This window comes from Eutrema salsugineum, unplaced genomic scaffold (genome assembly GCF_000478725.1).
Source record: "Eutrema salsugineum unplaced genomic scaffold, Eutsalg1_0 scaffold_10, whole genome shotgun sequence".
NCBI lineage: Eukaryota > Viridiplantae > Streptophyta > Magnoliopsida > Brassicales > Brassicaceae > Eutrema > Eutrema salsugineum.
Window position 1 is genome coordinate 764,934 of NW_006256908.1, and position 11,793 is coordinate 776,726.

An 11,793-nucleotide genomic window follows, 5' to 3' on the forward strand; every position below is an offset into this window, starting at 1 on the left:
AAGCTGCTCTAACTCAAGAACAAGGAGATAATGAGCTCTTGGCTGAGGCAAGTGAAGGGTATAAGCTGTATCTGGACAATGCAAGAGAGCTGGGTCCTGAAACAAGGTTCTTGGAGCTGGAACAAAGTGGTTCTGAAGTCTTTGCTATCAAGGAACCAGTCACCAGCCAAAGCAACCTGGACCAGGACTGGAATGAGGCGGATGCACCCTCTGTTGAGCTAAAGCCTCTACCAACAGGGCTCAGGTATGCATTCCTAGGCCTAAACTCTACTTTTCCCGTGATCATAAATGATAACTTGCTGGAGCATGAGGAACGTGCATTACTTAGTGAAATAAGGAAATTCAGGAGAGCCATAGGGTATTCCTTGGCAGATATTAGAGGAATCTCTCCTGAAATATGCACCCACAGGATCCACCTGGAGGACCAAGCCATGTCCTCTATTGAGCACCAACGTAGACTTAACCCCAACCTTAGGGAAGTGGTTAAGAAGGAGATACTAAAGCTTCTTGAGGCAGGGATAATTTACCCAATCTCTGACTCAAGATGGGTGTCTCCTGTTCACGTTGTGCCCAAGAAAGGTGGGATCACAGTGGTGAAAAACGATAAGGATGAACTCATAGCTCAGAGAACTATAACTGGCCATCGCATGTGCATTGACTATAGGAAATTGAATTCTGCTTCTAGAAAAGATCATTTCCCTTTACCATTCATTGATCAAATGCTTGAAAGGTTAGCTAATCATCCTTATTTTTGTTTTCTCGATGGGTACTCTGGATTTTTTCAAATTCCCATAGATCCAAGAGATCAAGAGAAAACAACATTCACATGCCCTTATGGCACTTATGCTTATAGGAGAATGCCCTTCGGTTTATGTAATGCACCAGCCACTTTTCAAAGATGTATGATGCACATTTTCTCTGACATTATTGAAGAGAAAGTTGAGGTGTTCATGGATGACTTTAGTGTCTATGGCTCCTCCTTCTCGGATTGTCTCTCTAATTTGACACAGGTGTTGGAGAGATGTGAGCAGCACAACTTGGTGCTGAACTGGGAGAAGTGTCATTTCATGGTTCAAGAAGGAATATTCCTTGGGCACAAGGTCTCTGAAAAGGGTATTGAGGTTGATAAGCCAAAGGTGGAGGTGATGGTGAATCTGCAAACCCCCACTTCAGTTAAAGGGATAAGGAGCTTCCTGGGTCATGCAGGGTTTTATAGAAGATTCATAAAGGACTTCTCAAGGATTGCCAGGCCTTTAACAAGACTGTTGCGTAAGGAAGTAGATTTCATTTTTGATGCTGAATGTGAAGAAGCCTTCAAGTTGATCAAGGAGGCATTGGTTAGTGCACCAATAGTTCAGGCACCAGACTGGTCTCTACCTTTTGAGGTCATGACAGATGCTTCTGACTTTGCTGTTGGAGCAGTACTTGGACAAAAGAAAGACAAGAAGCTGCATGTGATCTACTATGCCAGTAGAACACTTGACTCTGCCCAAGAAAAGTATGCTACAACTGAAAAGGAAATGCTGGCAATAGTTTTTGCCTTTGATAAGTTCAGAAGCTACCTGGTGGGATCAAAGGCCATTGTGTATACTGATCATGCAGCCCTCAGGTACTTGATGACCAAGAAAGATGCCAAGCCAAGGCTGTTGAGATGGGTTTTATTGCTCCAAGAGTTTGATATGGAGGTGCTTGATAAAAAGGGGATTGAGAATGGTGCTGCAGACCATCTCTCAAGGCTGAGGATTGAAGAAAAAGTCCCCATAGATGATGCTTTGCCTGAAGAGTCTCTGATGGTGCTCCATTCCTACTTGGAATTTGAGGAAGTAGAGAGCATTCAAGAAAGGAGGATGCCTTGGTTTGCAGACATAGTGAACTATCTTGCATGTGGGGTGGAGCCTCCTGAATTGGATGCTTACAAGAGGAAAAAGTTCTTCAGAGATGTCCAGAGATACTATTGGGATGAGCCCTACCTCTATGTTCTCAACAAGGATCAGCTTTACAGAAGGTGTCTTGCTGAAGAGGAGATGCAACCTGTGTTGCAAGAATGTCATGGTTCTGCTTTTGGAGGTCACATGGGGGCATTCAAAACTGTGGCAAAGGTTCTTCAAAGTGGGTTTTGGTGGCCTACAATGTTCAAAGATGCCCAGTTGGTGGTTTCAGCATGTGATGCCTGTCAGAGGCATGGGAACATATCTAAGAGAAGTGAGATGCCTCAAAACCCCATTCTAGAGGTTGAGATCTTTGATTGCTGGGGGATTGACTTTATGGGACCTTTCATTTCATCCTATGGAAATCAATACATACTTGTTGCTGTGGACTATGTGTCCAAATGGGTTGAGGCCATTGCTTCCCCTACCAATGATTCCAAGGTTGTAGTGAGGCTGTTCAAGAACATCACCTTCCCAAGGTTTGGAGTTCCAAGGGTTGTCATCTCTGATGGAGGATCCCATTTTTTGAACAAGACTCTGGAAGGTTTATTGAGAAAGCATGGAGTTAAACACAAGATAGCTACTCCATATCATCCTCAAACTAGTGGCCAGGTTGAAGTATCCAATAGACAGATCAAGGCCATTCTTGAGAGGACTGTTAGCTCAAGCAGAAAAGATTGGAGCAAAAGGCTAGATGATGCATTATGGGCTTACAGGACTGCCTTTAAAACTCCAATTGGAACATCACCATTCAGTTTGCTATATGGGAAGAGCTGCCACCTTCCTGTTGAGTTGGAGTACAAAGCTATGTGGGCTGTGAAGTTTCTAAACTTTGATATCAAGACAGCTCAAGAGAAAAGGATCATGCAACTTCATGAACTTGAGGAGATCAGGCTTGAAGCTTTTGAAAGCTCAAAAATCTATAAGGAGAAGACCAAGGACCTGCATGACCAGAAGATTCTAAAAAGGGAGTTCAAGTCTGGTGATTTGGTCTTGCTTTTCAACTCCAGACTTAAGTTGTTTCCAGGAAAGCTTAAGTCTAGGTGGTCTGGACCTTTCAAAGTTCTTGAAGTGAGGCCTTATGGTGCCATTGTCTTGGAAGGGAAGAATGGTCAGGAATTTGTGGTGAATGGACAGAGAATCAAGCATTACTTAGTTTCACAAGGGAAGGAGGAAGCTACATCAGTTCCCCTTCTTGATCCACCAGCCTGTTAATCAGGTTCCCAAAGTCAAACTTAGAGACATTAAACAAAGTGCTCTTGGGAGACACCCCAAGCTTATCCTTTGTAAATATGCTTTTGATCTTCTGATTCTTTTCTTTTTTTTATGATTTCGGATGTTTTGATGGGTCTGTTGAGTGTTTACAGGTGTTGGGTGTGAGTCTAAACCTTTGGAAAGTGAATGCAAAATGAAAAGAGATGAAGGAATGGAGACAAGCTTGTGCTCGGCCTTTGACATGGGGGCCGGCCACGGTCAAAAACAAGGCATGGCAAGTCTCTTTGTGCTGCCACGGGGAGATAATCACGGTCTCAAGGCCAGACCGTGGCAAAAGGAGGCATGTGTTCGGTGAATCCCACGGCCTTGTAACATGGAACCTAAGCGGCCGTGGCAAAAGAGAAAAGAAGAAAGGACTAGGCTCGGACAATGCCACTGTTGGGGTTGCCACGGGAAGGAGTCAGGCCGTGGCAAAGTACACAAAAATCACAAACGTTCGGTGATTGCCACGGTGGGAATGACACGAGACACACCAAGGCCGAGGCAAGAACAAAAGGGGACCAGGCAACATTCGGACAATGCCACGATTAGGTTGCCACGAGAGGAGTGCCACGGGATAAAGACTAGGCCGTGGCAAAGCAAAAGTGAAGCGGCCAAGGTTCGTTGTTTGCCACGGTCTACAAGACACGGGCTAAAAGCCTGACCGTGGCAAAGTTTTTGAGGGTTTGACTGAAGAGTGAGCACAGCCACGAGGGGTTTGCCACGGGGACACAATCATACCGTGGCAGGAAGAAAGAAGAAGGACAATGCTCGGGGTTTGCCACGGCCTGAAGACACGACCAAGTCGAGACCGCGGCAAAGAGGCAGCATCCTCGAGTGGTAGACACGGGCATGTGACACGGTCAAAGAGGCGCGATCCAAAATTTGAATTCCAGTTGACCGTACGGACGTTGACCGGTCAACAGACGCGCCAGGCCAGCTGTTCCCCACCACTCTTTCTTCTTCATCGCGAGTTTGCTCTCTCTTCTCCATTCTTGAACTCTAAACTTTCATATCTCTCTCGTTTCTGCATCAAATTGAGTGATTCCAACTGCATTGAACTCGTATTCCTGTCTAGTTTCTTGTTGCACATCCGTTTTACACTCGAAACATGAAGATTCCAAGGTATTTAATCTGTTAAAACTCACCTTTTCCATGCTTTAGAGTACTGTTCATGAACAGAGAAAAACAAATGGAATCGATTTTAATGGGTTTCTTGATACCTTGGAATCATTTTGTGAGTGTTGTGCAAGTAGAATGGATAGGGATTTCATGAATCTTGCTTGAGAATGACCTGTTCTTGGAATTTTTGAGAAATTTTCTTGAAAATCACCATGTGAATAGATTTTTTTAAGAAATTGTGTTTCAAGCTGAACTATTTGTGTGCATTGCTTCTTGCCATTGCCTTGAGTTTAATGAGTTTTTAATCAGATTGCAATACCTTCTTTTAAAGAAAAATCGATTGATGCTGCTCATGAACTTGGTGAATTTTTGAAAAACTTTTGTTGTTCTCTTGCTTTGGTGCTTACAATGGTTTGAGGAAATGCAGGATGGGAGGAACAAAAAGACAAGCAGCCATGGAGAAATCTAAAAAAGAGAAATCAGCGGAGCAGATTTTGCCTTTTGGGCACAAAGTTTTCGAGAAACAGAAAAGGAGGAGAAAGCCAAAGGATTCAGCTGAGAAGAAAACAAAGAAGATTGCTGCACCAAAGAAAACAAAGGCCTCCACTTCAAAAACTCCTGGTACAGAGCTGGCATTGGTTGAAGTCGTTCACAGAGCAGGAAAAGAGGTGGTTGTGGCTGAGGATGAAGAAGGAACAGAGAGTGACCCTGAAACAGCATTGAAGCGGGCCAAGAAAGCAAAGCCAGGTTCTGAGGAAAGAGAGCCAACTTTTGATGACTACTTTGACATGTTCAGAGATGCAAAAGTGCAGCAAACCAAGTTCCCTGATATGGAGCTGCTGAGGAAGATGGGTATTCTTGAAGAAGTTCAGCTCATTTTCAACAACATGGGGTTTGGTGGATTCTATGAGATTAGAGATGTGGCTCATGATGGTGTTACACAAGAATTTCTTGCATCCCTTCAAGTTTGTGGATATGGCCCAAGAGATGCAAGAATCAAAGAGGGCAATGGTCTTGGGCACATAGAATTCACAATAGATGGTGCACAACACCATGTAAGCTTCAAAGAACTTGATGAGATCTTTGCTTTTACAAGACCTGCACAAGAAGAGACAGTGAAGTTCACATACCCTGATCACATGATCAGTGACTTGTGGGATACAATTGCTTTTGGGAGCTTCAGAGGAGGAAGATGCAAGAGTTCATGGATAAGAAACCCAGCAATCCGCTATGCTCACAAGGTGCTTTGCCAAATGTTCTTTACCAAGCACAATGATGGAGTGGTGCATCTAGCCGACATGGAGCTATTGGGTATGGGTCTTCATCCTCTCATCAGTCACTTGAAGAGCAAGAGAGAGTTTCACCTTCCACATTACATCCCTTCTAGTGGTGCATTCTTGGCACGCCAAATGCTGATTTACAAGGACATTGCTTGGAGTGAGGGTAAAAGAAAGAAGCTCACTAAGTTGCACAATGGATGGCTAGTGACAAGGATTCTGAAAGCAAGAGGTTTTGTCTTTGATAATGTTGCAGTCAGACCTGGGTTGATTGATGAAGTTACCCTCACCAAGGTTGGGTTTCTAAAAGAAAGCAATGGTGTACACTTCTTGTACACTTTCAAGCTCTTGCAAGATGAAAAAGTTCATGTTCTGTTGCCAAACCCAGCCATCACCACTCTCACAGAAAGGCACAATGTCTCCTTTATTGTCCTAAAAGATCAGCTCTACAACTCAGCCATTCACCCTCCAATCCCCAAATGTAAGAAGCCAATCAGTTCTAAGGGTAAAGAGCCAGTTGAAGAGGAGGACATAACTAGGACCGCTGGTTGTGAGAATGAGGGGCCAAGAGATTTTGAAAGAAGGATGGGTGCAGGAAGGTATCACTTTGATCCTTACTTTTGGGGTGAGCCTGACTATCACACAAGGAAGCTGTATTCCAGAGTTAACACCCTTCAGAAATGGTGCAAATGGCAAGACAAAACGATCCACAAGCTGGTCGACTGTGTTAGGCAGCTTACGAAGAAGGTTAAGAAGCTCACAGCTCCAGCCACCTCACCCAAACGAGATACAAGAGAAGAGGTGGGAGAAAGCTCAGCTGCCAATGACCTTGTGCTACCACCAGGAAAAGAAGATTGGGTGAATCCGGCCACAGCGTTCCAACCAGACTCACCTGAGAGCAGCCCACCCAGATATTCCACCCCATCATGTTCAACCTCCAATCCATCCCATTACTTGGGATCAGACCTCAGCGATTGAGGTAAACACTCAAAACCTTGTAAATAGCATGTAGATCTTTCTTTTTCTTTTGCATTCTACTTGTTTACTTTGTTTTAAACTCCTTTCTCATGCTTTTATAACACAGGGGACTGTGTTATTTAAGTGTGGGGGAGGAGTTTCATCCTTTACTAATCATGTTTTCTCTTCTCTTATTTTACACTTTGAGTCTTGAGTCACATTTTAGTTGCATATTCATGTAGTCTCATCTAAGTGCATATAAAAACCAAAAAAATGATCATGTAGTTGCATTCTCATTTTTTAGGATTGAGTCTAGATTACATTTGCATATAGGTTGCATCTTGCAGGGAGTAATGATAGGTTTTCTAGAGAGTATATCACTTTGAGAACTTGAATTGAATATGCTTGTGAATCTTTTTCTGTGCTTGCAAAGTCTGAAATGATTTGAATCTGAGAAGCAAGTTTGAATTGAACTCAACTCTAATTAAACGGGAACCTTGAACTTGACTTGAAAATATCTTGTGATGCATTGTTTGAAAAAGCTTGTGGATACCAATATACATACTTGAGCTAGAACCACTGTTTTTACCACTCTTTTCCTTAGCTCAAGTAGCTGAATCCACATCATGGATCAGTTCCCATACCTTGAACCCATCCTTCTTTCAAGCCAATGTTTGTGTGTGAATTGAAAGGCCATCTTGGATCAAACTTAGCAGAAAGTGTTAGGTTTAGAGCGACAAGGGCAGGTCTCATTGAGTGCTGTGTTCCAACATCAAGGAACTGAGAGTTTTGGCGAGGAATAAGTGTGGGGGAAAAGACCTTTTGGTGAGTGGAAAAAGGTGAGATGAGTGGAAAAGAGAGAGTGAAAATAGCTAGGGGAATGAAAGAAAAAGAAATCAGTCTTGGTGTTTTAAGAAAGTGAGCTCTGGTTTGTTAAAAAGAAAGAGTCTAGCCTCTAAGTAAAAAAAAAAAAAAGGGGAAGAAAAGAAGCCAAAGGCTCAAATGTTTTGTTAAGAAAGAAAGAAGAGGCTAGAAGTTGTAAAAGAAAAGAAAAAGCTGTGTAAAGTTTGAGTTCCAAGACTTGAGAGGAAAAGTGAAAAGTAAATCCCCCAGTGAGAGGAAAATGAGAGTGAAAAGTGAGGATTTTTGAGCAAGTGAGGAAGCTTTGAGTAGAGGGTGGGGTGTGATGAGTCTTTGCCCTTGTATGCATAGGTTGCTTTTTACCTTTAGCATTCTGCCAAAGTTTGATCATTCATAGAGAGATCCCTTTGCTGCATTTAACTCACTTGAACACTGATGAGATCATTTTAATCTCATAGCCTCTCCCTAGCCAAGCCAGCTTGTTTAAACCTTGCATCATGAGATCAACCTGATAAAAGCTTAATGAATGTGAAAGAGTTGAGAGAGAGAAGAACTTGTGGAGATTCCTTGCTGAGTTGATATATATCTGAGTATGACTTTGCATTGCATAATTGAGCATGAACTTGAGTTCTCATTGTGATCACTTCTTTCAAAATGAAAATGTGAACTCCCGTTGCATACAACCTCTTTCCCTCATTTGCTCTTTTTGCTTGAGGACAAGCAAAGGACAAGTGTGGGGGAGTTGATATGTTCATAATTTGCATCATTTAGGTTGCATAAATCATTCCAAATCATGTTTTATTTCATGCATTTTAGGTCCTTAGGGTTTGTTTTAGAACTTAGGAGATGCATTAGGTCCCAATCAGTCTATTGCATGTTTTGAGTGTCTATCAGGTGAATGTGGAGCTGAAAAGATGAATCCAGGAGGTGGAATGGTGAGCAAAGCTTGAAAAAGTGGAAAAATTGGGTCTTGGGGGATTATCGGCCATTCTCGCTGGCCAGGAAGGTTTTATCGGCCATTCTCGCTGGCCAGGAAGGTTTTACCGGCCATTTTCATGTACCGCGGGAAGCTTTACCGGCCATTTCCATGTACCGCAAATGAAGTGTATCGGCCAAAATCTCCGGGTGTCAACGAGTCTCAGAAATCGCCTGTCCGGGGAGCCTTCCGGTCCGATTCAGACGGCGGGTGCTTCATAGATGTTGGAGAAGACTTGATCACGGTTTCATAGCAATTGGAATCGTGGGATTCGGACGCGTGAGCAGAGAGTTAAGCTCGTCGGAAGGAACCCCTGTCTCGCAGCTGTTCCGGACCGAGCAGATCAGTTCTGAAGGATGCGCAGGACGGTGCACTTCCAGGCCGATTCAGTTTCCGAGGCCTTCATGAGAATCAGAGACATTTGAGTCCTCTTTCCAGAACATCCAAGATCAGTCAATTCGGAGCTTTGAGCAGAAAGATACGGTCTCCGGAATGGACACATGTCTAGACGCCTCTCTCTGGTCGTGTAAATGCACTGCAAAGATGTGCCCTCCAGGAAGACTTAAACTTCCCAAGAATCGAAACGTCCTTCACCAAAGTTGTAGATAAATGAGTCCTCTGTCTTCGGCAACCGGAATCACTCAATTCGGACAAATCTCCAGGAAGTTACACTCTCCGGAATGCGAGATGGTCCAGACAGCCCAAAGCGACCAAGTTAAGCATGAAGTCTTTGACACGGTCAGGAATGCCACGGTCACACCAAGGACACACCAGACCGTGGCAAACCTTTCTTTGCCCATCAAGGCCGGGTCAGTACCCGGTTTGTTCCGGGTTGACCCGGTTCGCCCAAGCCCCCTTTATAATGTTTTTAGACCTAATTTGTAGAGGAGGACTTAATCTACTTTTAGTCTTTTTCCCCCTTTTTGTGAAAAACCACTGAATACACTTTGTTTTAGAGAGTTTAAATCGATTTTGCAGTTTCTTTCCATCTGGTTCATCATTTCTTATCATCAGAATCAACTTCTAATCATGATTAACAACACATCTTGCAAAGGGTTTAGTGTGTTGATCATAATTAGTGAGTAGTTACCTTAATGAGGTTCTAGATGTGTAGGTTAGGGTGCTAAAGTGTTAGATTAGGAGTGCTTAGGGCTAGATTCATTGGTTCATTTCTCTAAACAACTGTTCTCTATGCTAGATCCTTGATAATCACTTGAGATCTAGATTCTGGAAATTTCATGCACCAAAAGTGTTTGATGAAATTCCTGAAAGAGTTGTGTTAGAGGTTTAAGTAATTTTTCATCATGGGAATGATTTGTTAAATGCTTGAATGATCATTGAGAACTGTTTATTAATGCATATTGATTCATATTTCACAAATGGGAATTTGGTTTGAAAATGGATTAGTATAGGGGTTAATACTTTCATGAGAGGATTAACCTAGATTAGAATTCTTAATCACTTGAATCATGTCTCATCATTGTCATTAGCATTTCTAGTTTAACACCAAAGCACCCTGACCAACTATCATGTCTAGAATCTCATGCCTCCATCATATCATATTCACATCATATCATTTGTCATTGTCATTAGTCTTTAATCCTGTTTATGTTTATAGTTGTCTTTAGATTAATCAAAACCCACTCTTGTTTGCTTGAATTAAGAACTTGATCATATAGCTTAGTGTCTAACACCACATCTGGATTGATAAACCTCTTTGTGCTACATTGACAAGGGGATTGATAGCCCTGAGACCCTAAAAAAGTCTTGTCTATCAGCTGCAGACCATCTCTCTAGGCTGAGAATTGACTCTGAAGTGCCTCTTAATGACAGTCTTCCTGAGGAATCACTGATGGTGCTCCATTCTTATTTGGAGTTTGAAGAAGTGGACAGCATTCAAGAGAGGAGGATGCCTTGGTTTGCAGACATTGTGAACTATCTTGCCTGTGGAGTGGAACCACCTGAATTAGATGCTTACCACAGGAAGAAGTTCTTCAGAGAAGTTCAAAGATACCATTGGGATGAGCCTTACCTTTATGTCGTGAATAAAGATCAGCTGTATAGGAGGTGTCTTGCTGAGGAGGAGATGCAACCTGTGTTGCAAGAGTGTCATGGTTCAGCTTTTGGAGGTCACATGGGAGCATTCAAGACTGTGGCCAAGGTTCTTCAGAGTGGGTTTTGGTGGCCCACAATATTCAAAGATGATCAGTCAGTTGTTTCAGCATGTGATGCCTGTCAGAGGCATGGGAACATATCAAAAAGGAGTGAGATGCCTCAAAACCCAATTCTAGAAGTTGAGATCTTTGATTGCTGGGGGATTGACTTTATGGGGCCTTTCATCTCATCTTATTGGAATCAGTACATACTAGTGGCTGTGGACTATGTGTCCAAGTGAGTTGAGGCCATTGCTTCCCCTACCAATGATTCCAAGGTAGTAGTGAAGCTGTTCAAGAGCATTATCTTCCCAAGATTTGGAGTTCCAAGGGTTGTTATCTCTGATGGAGGATCTCATTTTGTGAACAAGACTTTGGAGGGTTTGCTGAGAAAGCATGGAGTGAAACACAAGGTAGCTACTCCATATCATCCCCAAACTAGTGGCCAAGTTGAAGTATCTAATAGACAGATCAAAGCCATTCTTGAGAGGACTATTAGCTCTAGCAGAAAAGATTGGAGCAAAAGGCTAGATGATGCATTGTGGGCTTATAGGACTGCCTTTAAAACTCCAATTGGGACATCACCTTTCAATCTGCTATATGGGAAGAGCTGCCACCTTCCTGTTGAGTTGGAGTACAAGGCTATGAGGGCTGTGAAGTTGCTGAACTTTGATATCAAGACAGCTCAAGAGAAAAGGGTCATGCAACTCCATGAACTTGAGGAGATTAGGCTTGAGGCTTTTGAGAGCTCAAAGATCTATAAGGAGAAGACTAAGGCTTTGCATGATCAAAAGATTTTGAAAGGGAGTTCAAGAATGGTGATCTGGTGTTGCTGTTCAACTCTAGGCTTAAGTTGTTTCCTGGAAAACTTAAGTCTAGATGGTCTGGTCCCTTTAAGGTTCTTGAAGTCAGGCCATATGGAGCTGTTGTCTTGGAAGGAAAGAATGGTCAAGAGTTTGTGGTAAATGGACAAAGGATCAAGCATTATCTACTTTCACAAAAGAAGGAGGAAGCTACATCAGTTCCCCTTCTTGATCCACCACCAGCCTGTTAAACAGGTTTCCAAAGTCAAACTTAGAGACTTTAAACAAAGTGCTCTTGGGAGACACCCCAAGCTTATCTTTGTACATAGTTCTTTTGATTTCTTCCCTTTTCTTTTATGTTTTAGAACTTTTTGATGGGTTTTTTGAGTTTGTCTCAGGTTCTAGGTGATTTTTGGAGAACATAGCTCAGTGTTGAATGGAATGGAGCATGTGAGAGGGCTG